The sequence below is a fragment of the Arvicanthis niloticus genome, chromosome 14 (genome assembly GCF_011762505.2).
Source record: "Arvicanthis niloticus isolate mArvNil1 chromosome 14, mArvNil1.pat.X, whole genome shotgun sequence".
NCBI classification, from domain to species: domain Eukaryota; kingdom Metazoa; phylum Chordata; class Mammalia; order Rodentia; family Muridae; genus Arvicanthis; species Arvicanthis niloticus.
This window is the reverse complement of record NC_047671.1, coordinates 63,305,997-63,320,082: the sequence shown is the minus strand read 5'-3', so window position 1 is coordinate 63,320,082 and position 14,086 is coordinate 63,305,997. Positions and strand designations below refer to the sequence as shown.

At 39.9% G+C, this 14,086-nt stretch overlaps 1 protein-coding gene and 1 long non-coding RNA gene across 23 annotated transcripts in view; one reads left to right on the top strand and one right to left on the bottom strand.

Annotated features, from left to right (window-relative positions):
- Positions 1–14,086, top strand: part of Dtna (dystrobrevin alpha) — a 342,076-nt gene that overhangs the window by 90,107 nt on the left and 237,883 nt on the right. The window contains exon 1 of one of the 21 annotated variants that reach the window (XM_076912911.1): positions 2,039–2,166. The exons of 17 other annotated variants lie outside the window; for them this stretch is intronic. The gene's annotated coding sequence lies outside the window, so the exon portion shown is untranslated. Of the gene's footprint in view, positions 1–2,038; positions 2,167–2,323; positions 2,540–14,086 lie in introns of those variants that run through there. 3 more of the 21 variants (XM_076912928.1, XM_076912910.1, XM_034517684.2) reach the window with 3 other exon arrangements.
- LOC143434361 (uncharacterized) overlaps positions 1–14,086 on the bottom strand; it is a 49,544-nt gene that overhangs the window by 12,167 nt on the left and 23,291 nt on the right. For both annotated transcript variants that reach the window (XR_013103819.1, XR_013103820.1), the window contains exons 4-5: positions 11,522–11,679; positions 774–987 (exon numbers count right to left, since the gene is read on the bottom strand). This is a non-coding gene — a long non-coding RNA (uncharacterized LOC143434361). The remainder of the gene's footprint in view (positions 1–773; positions 988–11,521; positions 11,680–14,086) is intronic.

Sequence of the window (14,086 nt, the reverse complement as noted above, 5' to 3'; positions counted from 1 at the left end):
TTCTCTGTGCCAAGGAGTTATTACCTTCTATTTATATGTGAGCCAGTTTGTGAATTTTATAAATGTGAGCACACCACGGACACTCAAGGAATGTTTCTTGAAACAGAAACTTGCTCAGTGATAGTGCATCATAAAGATACACTACAGAAACAGGATGGGAGATTGTAGATGCTCCTGCTTTGCCTGTACTTTGCCTGTAAACTTGGGGCTAAAAAATAAAGTATGTTTCTCCTTTTCCTCCATTGAAAAGTGTCTGTTTAGGCACCTGGGAATGGAGTTAGGTAAAGGAGCAAGGAGTTGGTCGCCACCAACATATATGGGCATCAAAATACAAGTGAAATAAATTCATACTGTAGTAATCAATCAAGCAGGTCTTAACTTCGTGATCTCGTAAACTAAGGATACTCTAGCTGTGGGAGAAGATGACAACAACAAAAGATTTAAAGCCAGTGAAATGAGTTGAATTAGAAAATTGTCACCTAGGATCAAGCATTTGCCATTGAGTATGTTCTGAGATACCCCTGTGAGTCCCAAGGAGCAGCTGCAGCCACACCACCACTGTGTCCCAGCCAGCTGACAGTTGCTGAGACTGGGCAATGCTTCAGCCTGTGACTCACACAGCCACCAAAGTTATAATGTCTTCACCAGGCCTCTGAAGAGGCTGCCTGGTCCATCAAGCTGCATGTAGTACATACAGCACTCTGAACAAAACGAATAGTGTTTTCAGTAACAGATAATACTTGGAATGCAGTGACCAATCAGTGAATGCTTACCACGGGTCCTGTGTGTTGTTAGAGAGACTTGCCCGTGACTAGTCCTTGTAGGGCTCTGTTTGATGAGTGGCCTTTGCCCCCTAGCTCTCCTGTTCACCCAGTGGGCTGATGAGTTATTTTGTTTGGTTGGGTTTTCTTTTCTTTAGTTGTTGTTGTTGTTGTTGTTGATGATGATGATGATGATGATGATGATGATGATGATGATAATGATCAACTTGACACATGATAGAGACATGGAAAGAAAAATGTCAACTGAGGAATTTTCATCATCAGACTGGCCTGTAGGCAAATCTGTGGGGAATTTTCCTGATTAAGGGTTGATGTGGAAGGACCTAACTCCTGTAGGTAGTGACCTCCCAGGGGAATTAATATTGGATTAAATAAAAAAGCAGGCTGAACAAGGAACGGGAAGCAAACCAGTAAGCAGGACTCCTCCGCATCTGTGCCTCCAGGCTTCTGATTGAGTTCCTGCCTTGACTTCTCTCAAACACAGAATGTGATTAAGACTTGTGAGCCAAATAAACCTTTTTCTCACCAGAGGTTTGGACCGTTGTGTTTATCATAACAATAGAAAGCAAAATAGGACTCTTAGTTTCCCTTCTCTCTCTCTCTCTCTCTCTCTCTCTCTTTCTCTCTCTCTCTCTCTCTCTCTCACACACACACACACACACACACACACACACACACACACACACACACACGCACTTTGTTTCCCAGCACGTGCTGAAGTGTTATAAGACAACTCTGAAAGAAGAAGGCTTCCTGGAAAAAGCCAGTGTTTCTTCCCCTGTTCTCTTGCAGCTTGGAGTATAAAACAAAAGCCAATTGAAGTCAGTTCTCCCACAGTTCCTATAAGCATTTATTTTCTTTCTCAGGAAGTCCACCCGTTGGTCTGTTGTCCTTAGGACCCTGTGAAGTGGCATTTGTGGCTATTTTCCTTTTCTAATGAATCCCCAAACAAGGCTTATCCCATGTTTGATAATAGTTCTGCTCTCTTGTTCTTTCTCTCTAGCCCTAGTCATTCTGGGTAAAATGATAAGCAGGTAGAAAAACACAAGCGTGAGTTTCAACCAAAATATCTTTAATGTTTGAACATAGTCTTTGGAGTTTCCTTAAACTGAAATAAAGATCCAGGAAAATTCCTTGTTTGTGTTGTATATCCCCGGGAAGCCATTTGCCAAGCTCTAGCTGCCTGGCTCTCTGCCTCCAGGAATGCCAATCAGAGGACATTCTTTTTCAGGCAGCCAAGTTTGGAAGTCAGTTGGTTTCTGGCTGTGAGGTGGGGGTGGGGTGATGGCAGGGAAGCCAGCGAGTCCTCAGCTGATCTTCAGCTTGCAAAGGTTTCCGTTATAGCCTTCAATGAACGCAGTTCCTTTTACCCAAGAGGAGACAGGTAAAAGGACAACTGAGTAAACCAGCTTAAGAAGAAATGGGCGGAAACTCCCAGGGAGGGAGGGGCTGAGGGAGACCTTTGAAAGCCTGCCATTGGTGAGTTTACCAAAGGCATCTGCCAGTGGGACTTCAGTGGAATGTGAAACCAAATCGTTTTTCAAGTTAAAGATAGACACAGTGGACGCCAGAAACTGGAAGCCGGGTTTTTAAACTCCTGTCTCTCCCTAGAATTTCAGAGTTGGTTATAATCTCAGGGGTAATTAACCATTTGGCTAAATCTGTTCTCCCATGATCGTGCTAGCTAGCAATCACTGTGTGCTCTAGATGAACTGGCACTAAAAGGCTTGAAGAGGGGATGCTGTACCTGATCCAGGGTAAGTGAGATCACCGGGACTTGGAGGTGCATCTCTGGGAAGGTGGATGTTGACTTTTGCTTTATAGTTGGTTTGAATGAAAGGTCAGGGAGATTTCGTTGTGTCTGGATGAAGCTACTACTTTCCTTTCTGGAAGTAGGTGGCCTTGAGCATTCTGAGTGGCAGAAGGAAGCCCAGTACTTGTGTGAGGCTGTTTTCAAGTTCGCATTTCAGAATTATAACTTCAATGACGCCTATAGGCTCGTTCTTTCCAGTTAACCCTCAAGCATCTAAGGCTTGTGGAGTGAGGAAGTATGGGGGAGAATTGTCTGTAAGATGGAGCACAGCTTCCCTGGGATGGCACTGTGTTCAAATATAGATGATGAAGACAAAATGTTTCAAAGAAAAAAAAAACAGAGGCCTCTTTTCTAGTGGTGCTCTAAGACCATTAGAAAGTACCCCATCTTTGAAGAGGTGGCAAAGAAAACACAGGCAGCTTCTATCAAAGAAAGCAATGTATTAACAGCAGTTGTTTGGGAGCATTACCTCATTAATTCTAAGCAGTTCCTCTCAAAAAGAGTTGGTATCTGCAAAGTGAATGGGGGCGTTCTGATTATAAAGAACTCCAGAGAAGAGGAGGGAGGGAAAGAGTCGTTAAAGGAGAAGGGCAACCTTCAGTTCTTCATGTTTTGCCCATGTATAGGTTTTGTTTCTTGTTTGGTCAAGCGACCTCTCTCTCTCTCCTCTTAGCGACAACTTTTCCAAATTCACACAGCATTCCTTCTGAATAAATACTGTCCATAATAGTCACAGAGGGCATGGTGTGAAATGGATATTCTCCTTTATATGGGAAAAATAAGTGTGCTGACGCTCTCCTGACAGAGTGTGGGGCTGAACAGTGGATCCGAGTAACTAGCCTGGGTTTGCTCTGCCAAGTAGACCAGACTGAAATAGATGCAAGCAGTGAATAGTTTAATATGGCTCCATCACACAACTTGGATAATAAACAGTGATGTAGTATGTCAGTATGTCGCTCTTCTAAGCCAAAAAGGTGGGCATTGCAAGGACAGAGTTGAACTTCGAACTACTGAGCAGCAGAGCAAGGACAAACAAAATGTGAAATTAGCAGAGCCCAGAAGTGATCTGTGTAGCCTCGTGTGCCCAGTTCCCCTCCTAGCTTCCCTCTTCTTCAAGGTCCCTAAGAAGCCCAGTGCCCAAAACCTGTCTGCAAGGAAGAACCTGTCCAGAGTGTTTTAGTGTTGTCCTCTACGGATTGGAAATTTATGTGTTTTGTTAGAAATATCTATTCTTAGAAGAGTTTAGGCAGTTTGTTAAATTGTCACTAGGTTTAGTGATCCTAAAATTAACCCATCAAATTGCACGAATTTCAAGTTATTCTCTAATCCTTATAAGCAGACCGTAACAGCAATTTTTTCCTAGTCATTTCAAGTGGCTGGTGATAGTGTATGGGTGGCTGTGTCCTGAACAGCTGGCATTAAGAATGAGACTGGCATAAATTTGTGACTGTACGAGCAGAATGCAGTTCTCACAGAGATATGTATACACAAGCCTGCCCTTAATACACCTGGTGTGGGTATACCAATGTTTAATTCTTGCTATATTGGAATTTGGCTTTTGGTTTTCACATTGTTAAAAGAAAAACTTCAAGGTTCAATTTTCTAACATGGAAGAATGTTTAACAATGTGTCCAGTACTGATGGGGAGATTAAATATGGGTCCCCAACTGTTGGGTCACTGTTAAGAGTTTCTCGTTCCAGAATGAGGTAGAAAGCTTGGATTGTCTTCCTTTGGATGGGGTGAAGGTCGTTGCCTTATGATATGTGTCTGCTGATTATAGCTTACATGTTACTGGGTATATCTTCATTATTATTTATTGCCCATCGTATCTTCATTCACAGTGTCTTGTCTCCTTAGTACGTGATATAACTTTGCTTTATGTTGAAATGTATATTGAAAATCACTCTTTAAACCTGGTGACACCAACCTATGATTCCAGCATTTGGTAATCAAAGTTAGCAGACTCACTGCAAGTTTGTGCAGTCTGGGCTACTTATATTTTAAAATGAATAAATGAATGAGTGGTAGAAGTCATTTGTAGGGGTAATTAGAGATGTTATTACCCCTACAAGTAGGATGATGGTTTCCTGCAGAGGAGGTAGCAGGTGGCAGACTGGAAATACCTTCAACAAAGTGTGGGGATGAGGAGGGAGAGGCTTGAGCTCTCTCTGTGATGGGAGCCCACTTGTAGGCCATATGAACAAAGGTTCATTCAAGTTCACCCTGTCTCAGTAGAAGATAAGGTCTTTCCAGATCCCAGCATATACTTAGCCAAAGACTTTGACATATGAATGAAGTCAATCAGGCCACCAGAGGAACCTGTGTTTGCCAGTTGTTTGCCTGGATAGTCATATGCCAAGGGGCAAAATTTTGACCTTTGAAGTTCAACTTATCTCTTTGCTTTCTAATTTGTAAAATTTTTATTTATTATTTTTATTGTGTATGTGCGAGAAGGATGGGGTGCACACATGCCATGGCATCTGTGCGGAGGTCAGAGATCAGCTTCCGTGGAGTCGGTTCTCTCCTCCCATCTCTATGTGGGTTGCAGGAATCAAACTCAGGTTGCCAGGCTCACATTGCAAGTGATTTTATCCATTGTGCCATCTCACCGGCACCCTGGTTTCTTTGCTAAGCCCTCAGGTTGTGATTAACTCTACCCTTTTGTGAATTATGATACATTAATTATTTGACTAGAGCTCTGGGTCCAAGTATCTGTGTCATGACTGATTGGAGGGCCCACTTCCTCCAGCTTCTTACGCTCTATCTACAATACCGAGCAATCCTTTCACTCGTCCCTCACAGGCCACTGTCCTTGATAATCTCTTTCATCTCTAGTCCACCCACTCCAGTCACTTCAGCTGTTCAGAAAACTTGACTCTTCCAGCTTTCTCCATGCCTGTATTTAGTATTACACATCTCTTTAGGTTAGTGTAAGTTAACTACTCCCTCTGCTTCCTCTGTGCTGCCTCTGCTCTGGGTCTTTATTGTCTTACTTGGTTGCTGTGTTATCCTTATAGTTACTCTTCTGCATCTAGTCCCCTCCCACACCACTGCCGCCCAATGGCCATGGCTTGTGCTGGGCAAACGCATCTGTGTTCTAAGATCCACAGCCGCTAATGATTGGAGAACTCCAGGAGCCTTCAGAATAGGACTGTGCCATCTCTAGCACAGCCTGAAAGGCCTGTCTTTATCACCTGTCCACTCCTTAGCTGGTCATCACCAACACTTGAGTCAAGTATTACTACAGCCTCTGGGATCTGCCATATACTAGAGCAGTGTGTGAAAGTGCACAGAAGCATTTTCCTTTTCCCAGAGTGCTGGTTGCTCCTCAACTTTCACCTCATGGGACACTCACCATGCCTTCCTTACCTTCAGAGTTCACCTGAAGTTCCCAACATCTCTAATAGCACGAACTGTGCCTTACAGCATGGACAGTGCCATACTGCTTGCTGTGCTGGTTTCTGGTGTATGATACTACAGGTTTAAGGAATGAATAATCATCACCTGTTTTCAGGGCTATTGTTCTTGGATGCTCCCTTATTTTCTTTACTTATTTATATTCACTCTCTATGTTTTGAGCTAACATAATTATCACTAATGGCTCAAAATGCCAAGTAGATTCAGGCAATGTTTGCTTGTCTGGTGGGGGAGGGGGGCATTCTTCTGGAAAAGTGGGATTAATGTCCATTTTATTGCCAAGTAAGATCAACTGATAACAGGGCATATGTTAGCAGTAAAGTGGGCTGACTCAGCTGCACATTATCAGAGAGGTTTTTAATCAAAAGACAGTCACAGCATGTGGAGACTAATAGGTTCCACCATTCGTGTTCAGGCTGTATGGCTAGCTCACTTAATAAAGGGCTTACCTTATAAGCATAAGACTTCCATTAGTTTATTTCCACAACCCAGAGATTAAAAAGCCACTTGTGGAAACAAGAACATGGAATCCCAGTTCTGGAAAGTCAGAGACAACCCAATCCTTGGGTCCTGATGGCAAGGCAGCCTATCCTATGTGGAGAGTCCAAGGCCATTGAGAGCCCCAGTCACAAATAAATAAAGCAGATGGCACCTGTGGAATGATGCCCAAGGCTGATTTTTGCCTTCTACATGCACATGAATACACACACACACACACACACACACACACACACACAAATGTGCACATACACGTATACACAAACTTCATCAGGAAAATTCAACAAGCACATCAGAAAAAAATGATTGAGAAACTAAATTCAAATGAATCAACTTGTGCATGGTCAGAGTAGCAACCATGAGAAAGCACTGGATTCTCAGTGGGTAGTCTGGCATGAGAAGGAGAGTATTTGGTAGGTTATGTGTATGGTTTCATGACCCTAAATTTAAAGTTGCTTTCAGGTTTTGCCTTAAATAAAAGTCCTTGAAGCACAGCATTGATGTCATCTTACTATCAGCATATGCTAAGAAAAGAAAGTCTCTTTGGTCAATGACAAATCAGATGTTATCAGTGGGGACCAAAAGAAGCTGATATTTGGTAAAGGGCTTTAATCAAGTTTGACTCTTCGAACTATTTGTAAGTTTTTCGTACATTTATTATGTGCCCTTGAGATGCCAAGTCTTGAGCTTAAAGAAATGAAGATTTGTGCTTTATGTTATTCCCTTCACACAGTGCTCTCCTTCTTCCACAGAAGGAAGAGCTTCAATATAAACGGGACCAAAGTTTTTCTTTAACCAAATATCTGACTGTAATAAAATGTTCAAACCCAGTATTCGCAATATGAATCTGCACATTTCTACAAGAACATATGAAGATGTATGCTTTTCTACTTCATTTACGGGAGAAACAAAGACTGCCTGTTTGACAGTAATCAGATGTTAGCTTCCAAGTAGTGGGAAGAAGGGGGCAGGCTCCTGCTTTTCCCCTTATCTGTTCTAGGCAATGGGGTTATTGACTTACGCCTTCCACCAGGCAATGGCTTTGGTTATCGTGCCTCTATAAATGTTCTTTCATTTCTATTCTCCACTTGAGTTGGTCTCATCCTGTTTAATAAAACTCATTTTTTTCTTTCTCGGCAATGAGCATCTTTCTCACAGTAAGTCAAGCAGCTTGGTATTATTTAGACTTTTAAAAATGCACGCTTCTGGCCATGATGGCTCACACTTGCAATCACAGAATTTAGGAGACTGAGGCAGGATCATAATGAGTTCAGGGCTACTTTGAACCATAGAATGAGTTCCACGCCAGCCTGAGCTACACAAGAAGACCATATCTCAAAATTAAAAACTAAAGGCAGATTAAGGAAAATCATGCCTAGAAACATTTTCATTAAACAATACTATCAAGAGACTGAAAATGCTCAATTTTTTCATATACCATTTAATATCAAATCTCAGTTCGTTTGCATAAGTAAAGCTGGACTTAGCAGTTTTGCAAAAATAAATATTATGTAAAAATGACTTAGTCACCCGAAGTAATAAAAAACATCTACACATTTTTTCAAAGAACAATAGATTTCTTTTAAAATTCCATTTACTTTCTTCTATTCATCCCTATGTGACTCTGCCGTACACAAATCTGTGGACACTGAACAAAAGATTCACCCAAATCATCACAACTCAGGAGTATAGATACCTCACTTGTTTTGTAAAAAGGTGTAGAATACTTTTTTTAATGAAGTTGATCTTCTAATATAAAAGAATTTGTAATTCTCAGATTGTCCCTTACTATACATTACTAGAAACAAACTCACTCACAGAATTGCTGTCTGTTAAAACTTCACGTAAATGTAATTATTCTTTCTCAGTGCTTCAGCTGGAGGAGTAGCTCATCCATTAAGACCACTTACTGCCTTTTGCACAGGACGTGGGTTCAATTCCCAGTACCTGCATAGTGTGCTCTTTCTGGCTTCTGTGGACACTGTGCACTTGTGTACTCATATGTACATGCAGACAAAATGATCATATACATAAAAATGTCATTAAAATGTATCTTCTAAAGTAAATCCAATATTGCAAACTATTTTGTAGGTAATATGCACACGTAGTTTTCTTGTTATACATGTTTAAATTAAGGCATAGACAGATGTACTAGGTGTGGTTTCCTGAGAAAGCAAACTCCAATCTCAGTGTGATATAAAAGGCTAGAATTTCCTCTCATGTGAGCCACTTAGTTGTTACATGTTGACTAAAGGTTTTCTCCACACTTCAACCCTCATCTCTTCCTATGGTTGTACTTCCTTGGCCAAAATATATCATACAGCCATACCTACTACTAGGAAACACTCCTACCAACATGTCTGAAAAAAAGGACTGAAATATCTATAGAGAGCTCCAGTAAATTTCCAAGCTTGCACGTGATTAAACATCCCCAAGTCTCCAGAGCCTCATCATTATTACACACCTGTGCGTACACTAGGGAATGCTGGTGCACTGCTCTACACTAGGGACCATGTGAGCACATGATGTGATGATGTAATGCTGACATTTTTTGTCCTGATCACATCTTCTGACTCTCACCCCTTAGATCTTTGGCTCTCCAGTCCTTACTATTTTTTGCAAAGCTCTCATTTTATAAAATGCTGAGAGTTCAGCTATCTTCCTGCCAATCATTGGGTACTCCTGGCCATAAATAATTTGGGGAATTCAAAGAAACTTCTAATAGGGAATTCCTACAGAAATGTGGAAAGCAACTATAAAAAGTACATTTTCCCATTGCTACAAACTGCTCATGCATATAGAGAAGTGGATGAAAAAAATAATTGAATGCAGCTTTAATCTTCACCCCCTACCTTTACTAGTAAGTGAGGTAAGAGGACTAGGCTTAGAGACGGGAACAGTAACACACTGTACTTTAGACATGCATAGTCTTGAATAACACCCATATCACTCAAACTCTGTATGTGCCTAGCGTTTATCTGTGAGTGCTCAGATAAAATCTAGGATAAAATCTAAGAGTAATGAGACAGTTAAAGGATTACACATTTTAAGGCACTTTGCTGAGGTCCTTGGAATTGTAATTTAAGTCAGCAAGTTTAATTTGTGTTCTTGGTAGCAGTAATTCTAGGAAATGCTTCCTGGGATGTTTACAGATTCTGAATCAAGCAAATTGCTATAGATTTTACCTCTCTCTTAGAGACCCTGGCCTGCACTAACAATAAGGCTTCATGAATGTTCTACATGCACAGGTTCAATTTACTTTAAGTCTACTGTTTTCTAGCATAAAGTTTGAGAGGGCAAAGGAAGAGACACACAGAAAGAATGTTTCACATTATCAAACATAGCTTGGTAAATTTTACTTCAATTATATCTGTTATGTTGTATTAAGAATATATAGTGGGGCTAGAACCTAGAGCCAATATCCAGGAATTCATAACTTCCTAGAACTGCAACTCCAGAAAATTCAATGCCTCTGGGCTCTGTGGCACTGCACCATGTACGTACACACACACACACACACACACACACACACACACACACATACATGCATACACATACACAAGTGCACACATACATACCTGCATATACACATGCACAAATACACATACACACATGCATGCACACATATACATAAGTTAAAAGTAAAATAAATATATTTTAAAGTGGTTTATAATGTATTATATTAGTATTCTAACTGGTGTAATACTTTTAGAACAAAAAGCTAAGGATTTTTAAAGGATTTTTGTAAATATCTTCACTATTTGCTAATTTATTTTCACTTTCTTGATAAAAAGCATTATTTTAAAATTGCCACACCATTTAATAATATTTAATGTAATTGGGGTATATTATTTGGGATACACCAGAAATAAGAAAATCACTCAGAACTCACACATGATTTTCCTTTTTCACCCACCGTTGAAAGTCTTATACTTACTCATTTTTACAACATGGTCATACATTATTAATCTATTAAGTTAGTTTTTATTTCTAGGTTAAGACTTCTGAAGGGAAAGTTCTCCCTCAATTTCAACATTTACTTCTTGATTGTTTTCCCTTTGCTTGCTTCAAAATCAAAATATTAAAGCTTTGAAAAGGGCATTAACTTTAAATAAATTATTTTCTAAATTTATCACTTAAGAGAATTTTTCTATGAAAGAAGGATAATAAATGAATAGAACAAAACCAAAAAATACCCACTTTCCTTAGTAGAATGTGTGTTATGTTGAAGTGCAATGACTGTGTAATGCTAGCAGTTCTGCCATACATTGAATGCTTCCAAAAAGTAACTCTATCCAAAGAGTGTCCTAGATATGTGGGTCACATGTAGGTACCAAGGTAGGCAGCTGTGACAGTGCATTGCTACTCTTTGTCATGTGTACAATCTGGTATGATTATTCTGTTTGTCTTTAATTGGCAATTTTAATCCTCCCTCCATTTTAACTAGGAGATAAGTATATTTTAAGATAATTTGGAAATATATTTTCATTTTACATTGTAGAAAGAGAAATAATTTAGCCAAAGTTATGGGAAGCATAATTTTATGTGTATTTGTATATCCATGGTCATGCATGTACAGGTAAATGTTTGTGTACAAGTGCATGTGCATGGGGTTCACATGTGTGTGAATGCAGGTACATGTGTGTGTTCACGTAGAAGGCAAAGGACAGGGTTCTTCCCCAAGCACTCTCCACATTATTCATTTATCTATTCATTCATCTGTCTGTCTGTCTGTCTGTTTAGAAGCAAGGTAGGTCTCTCACAGGACTAGAAATCAACTAGTAAGCTATACTAGCTGATGGATGAGTGAGCCCCCAAGGGTCATCTCTCTCCTTCCTCCCAAGTACCATAACAAGTGTGTACCCACTGGCTTTTTCTGGGGCTTGTGGGAAATTCAACTCAGGTCCTCATGCTTGTACAACAACTATTTTTCTACCTAAAAACTTAGTCTGGTAGAAGAAATTCTTATCACACATACCTTCCTGTGATTCCGATTTGTTTATATCTTACCTTGGGGTTACAGTAAAATTCAGAAAGCACCATGATGTCTGCAACACGTCCAAATGATCATCGAAGTGGGATCTGCAGGTTTCTTTTGAGCACTGTAAGCTCATCCTGATCTGTCTTAAGAAATACTTCAAGGAACCAGACAACTGCATTCTTCCAACCTATTAAGTTATGAAGCCAGTTATAGTCCACATTTTGAAACTGCCTAGCACCTAAAACATTTAGAAGGCTGGAAAATATCCTGTATAACCATTTGCCAAACATGGGAACATAAATCTCAGTTGCTTAGGTTTACAGTATTACAATGTCTCCTTTAAAATGACATGAGGGAAGCGTTTAGTGTAATGAGGCAGAGTCCTAGTGTGCAAGTTACATTATTCTTTCATTGCACAGGAATGAATTATTGCTTCAGTTTCTATATGATGCCCTAGTGGCCTCAAAGACACAATACAGCTTGCAGAAAAGCCTGCCTTTGTCTTAGGCAATAACTTATTCTATCAGAGTATGCTTTCTGAGAGTTACCCATAGCATTTCCCACTGTAGGCAGAATTTCATGAAGGTCATTTACATGTAGCTACTGAACTTCACTGTTTTCTTTTTTTTCTTTTTCTTTTTTTAAAGTTAAGAAGGTTACCTGGAGACTGACATACTGCTGCAACAGGAAGAACCAAAGAAATTTTATACCTATAGCATTCAGAAAACAAGAAGAAATTGAGGATAAGAAATTAAATCACAAGCACAGAGGTTTTGTGTTGGCATTTCTCTGCTTTTGCAAACTTTTAAAAAAAATACGGAAGCTGGGCCTCTGGCATGTCTCAGTGAGTGAAGGCATGTCCTGCCAAGCTTGGTCTGCATTAAATCCCTAGGATCCATGTGATAGAAGGAGAGGACTTCCTCATGCAGGTTGTCCTCTGACTGCCACATGTGTACTGAGACGTGCAAGCTCACATGCAAATACACACAACTAAATTAAATAATGTAATAACATATTTTGAGGTAAGCATGGATCTTTGGAAGTAGACCCTGGAGACTTAATAATAATAATCAAACCAACACGTCTGTATTTGCAGTGAGCATTTTCATACTATTTTGAACACTAAATATACAAACGTAAATGTCAAAGTGTACAAAGATTTTATAAGTAAGTTGTATTTCATAATGAGGTAAGATAAGAATTAATTAATATAAAAACTTCTCTTTAAATGCTCTCACCAATTGGTGTTACAGCACTTGGGAAAGATTGCACCAGGCTTTCTGCCAAACCATTACTGGTAATCTGATGACAAGGGATGAAGAAAATTCAGATGCTACTGCCTGCCTTAGTTAGATATGCATTTGCTAAAAGAGAAGCCAACACATTTCCTACACAGCCCATCAAAGCTGTTCGTGTGTGTGTGTGTGCACATGCTTTTACAAGTCTAAGAATATACACATCTCTGTAAATACATCTTTGCTCAAAGCAAACAGCAGTAGCAGACACAGCTGGCCTTGACGGAATTGTTTCTGTATTTCGAGTGGGTTCAGTATATAGCAACATTTCCTTCAATGGCTGCAGCAAAAAGCATTAAATTATTCATAGATGAACAAGATTTATCATCTCCCTTGTGTGGGTAAATTCCGGTGATGGCTCAAAATCATTCATTCATAAATGAGGGAGTTGGGCCACTTTTGTGTATGGTTTATTTAAATTATTTAAATGTAAACGTGTTTTCCACATAATGCACATAAATACAATGACATGAGAAAGTAAAGAAAGCATGTGTTTTTATAAAAGGAGGGTTTTTGAAATCCTGAGGTTCTATTTTGAGACAAAACATTGCAGGGCTATGGACATTTGCAATTAACTTTGGGCCACTGAGGGGGCTCCCCCTTTTTTCTAATTATTCAGAAATCTACTAGAGATAGCTGTGCTTTGGTATAACATCTTCATATCTTAATTATAAAGTTGATCTTATCTCCTAGCTCGTAGACACACATTTTCAAAATAAAATCACATGTAGTTCTCTGTGTTCCTTTTCTATCTCCCAACAGCACAAGAACAACTGGCAGCATGCCAGTGTTACATGACTGATCATCTGTCTGTTAGAGTAGAGCCTTACTAAACCTCAGCATTAGATTGTGTGTCAATCTTAATCCTTATCATGCTTTGGAGGACGGCACTGTCTAGCAAAATGATCTGGGCACATGGAGCTGAAGCAGTTAGACTATAGAAAGTGACATGAGGTTTACAGTCCCCAGAGAAGATGTCCTAAAGAAAACAGTGCTGGTGTTGGGTCATAATACATCAATAAGCATTCCCTGGCGGGGGGGGGGGGGGAGATGTCAAGATGGTTCAGGATGAAAGTTCTCATGTGGCAAAGGTGGGAAGTTTCACAGTATACAGAGCTACCAATGGTTTGGTGTTTGATGAGATGTGAGGCTGAAGTGAATGGCAATGAACTTGAAAAGACAAACATCTAGTGTAGTTAAGCCTTTTACACTATCCCGAAAAGTTTTCTGTCTAGTCCTTACAGGACAGAGTACTTCTGAAATCCAAATCCTTCCCTGAAAATAACCAGTACAAGAAAA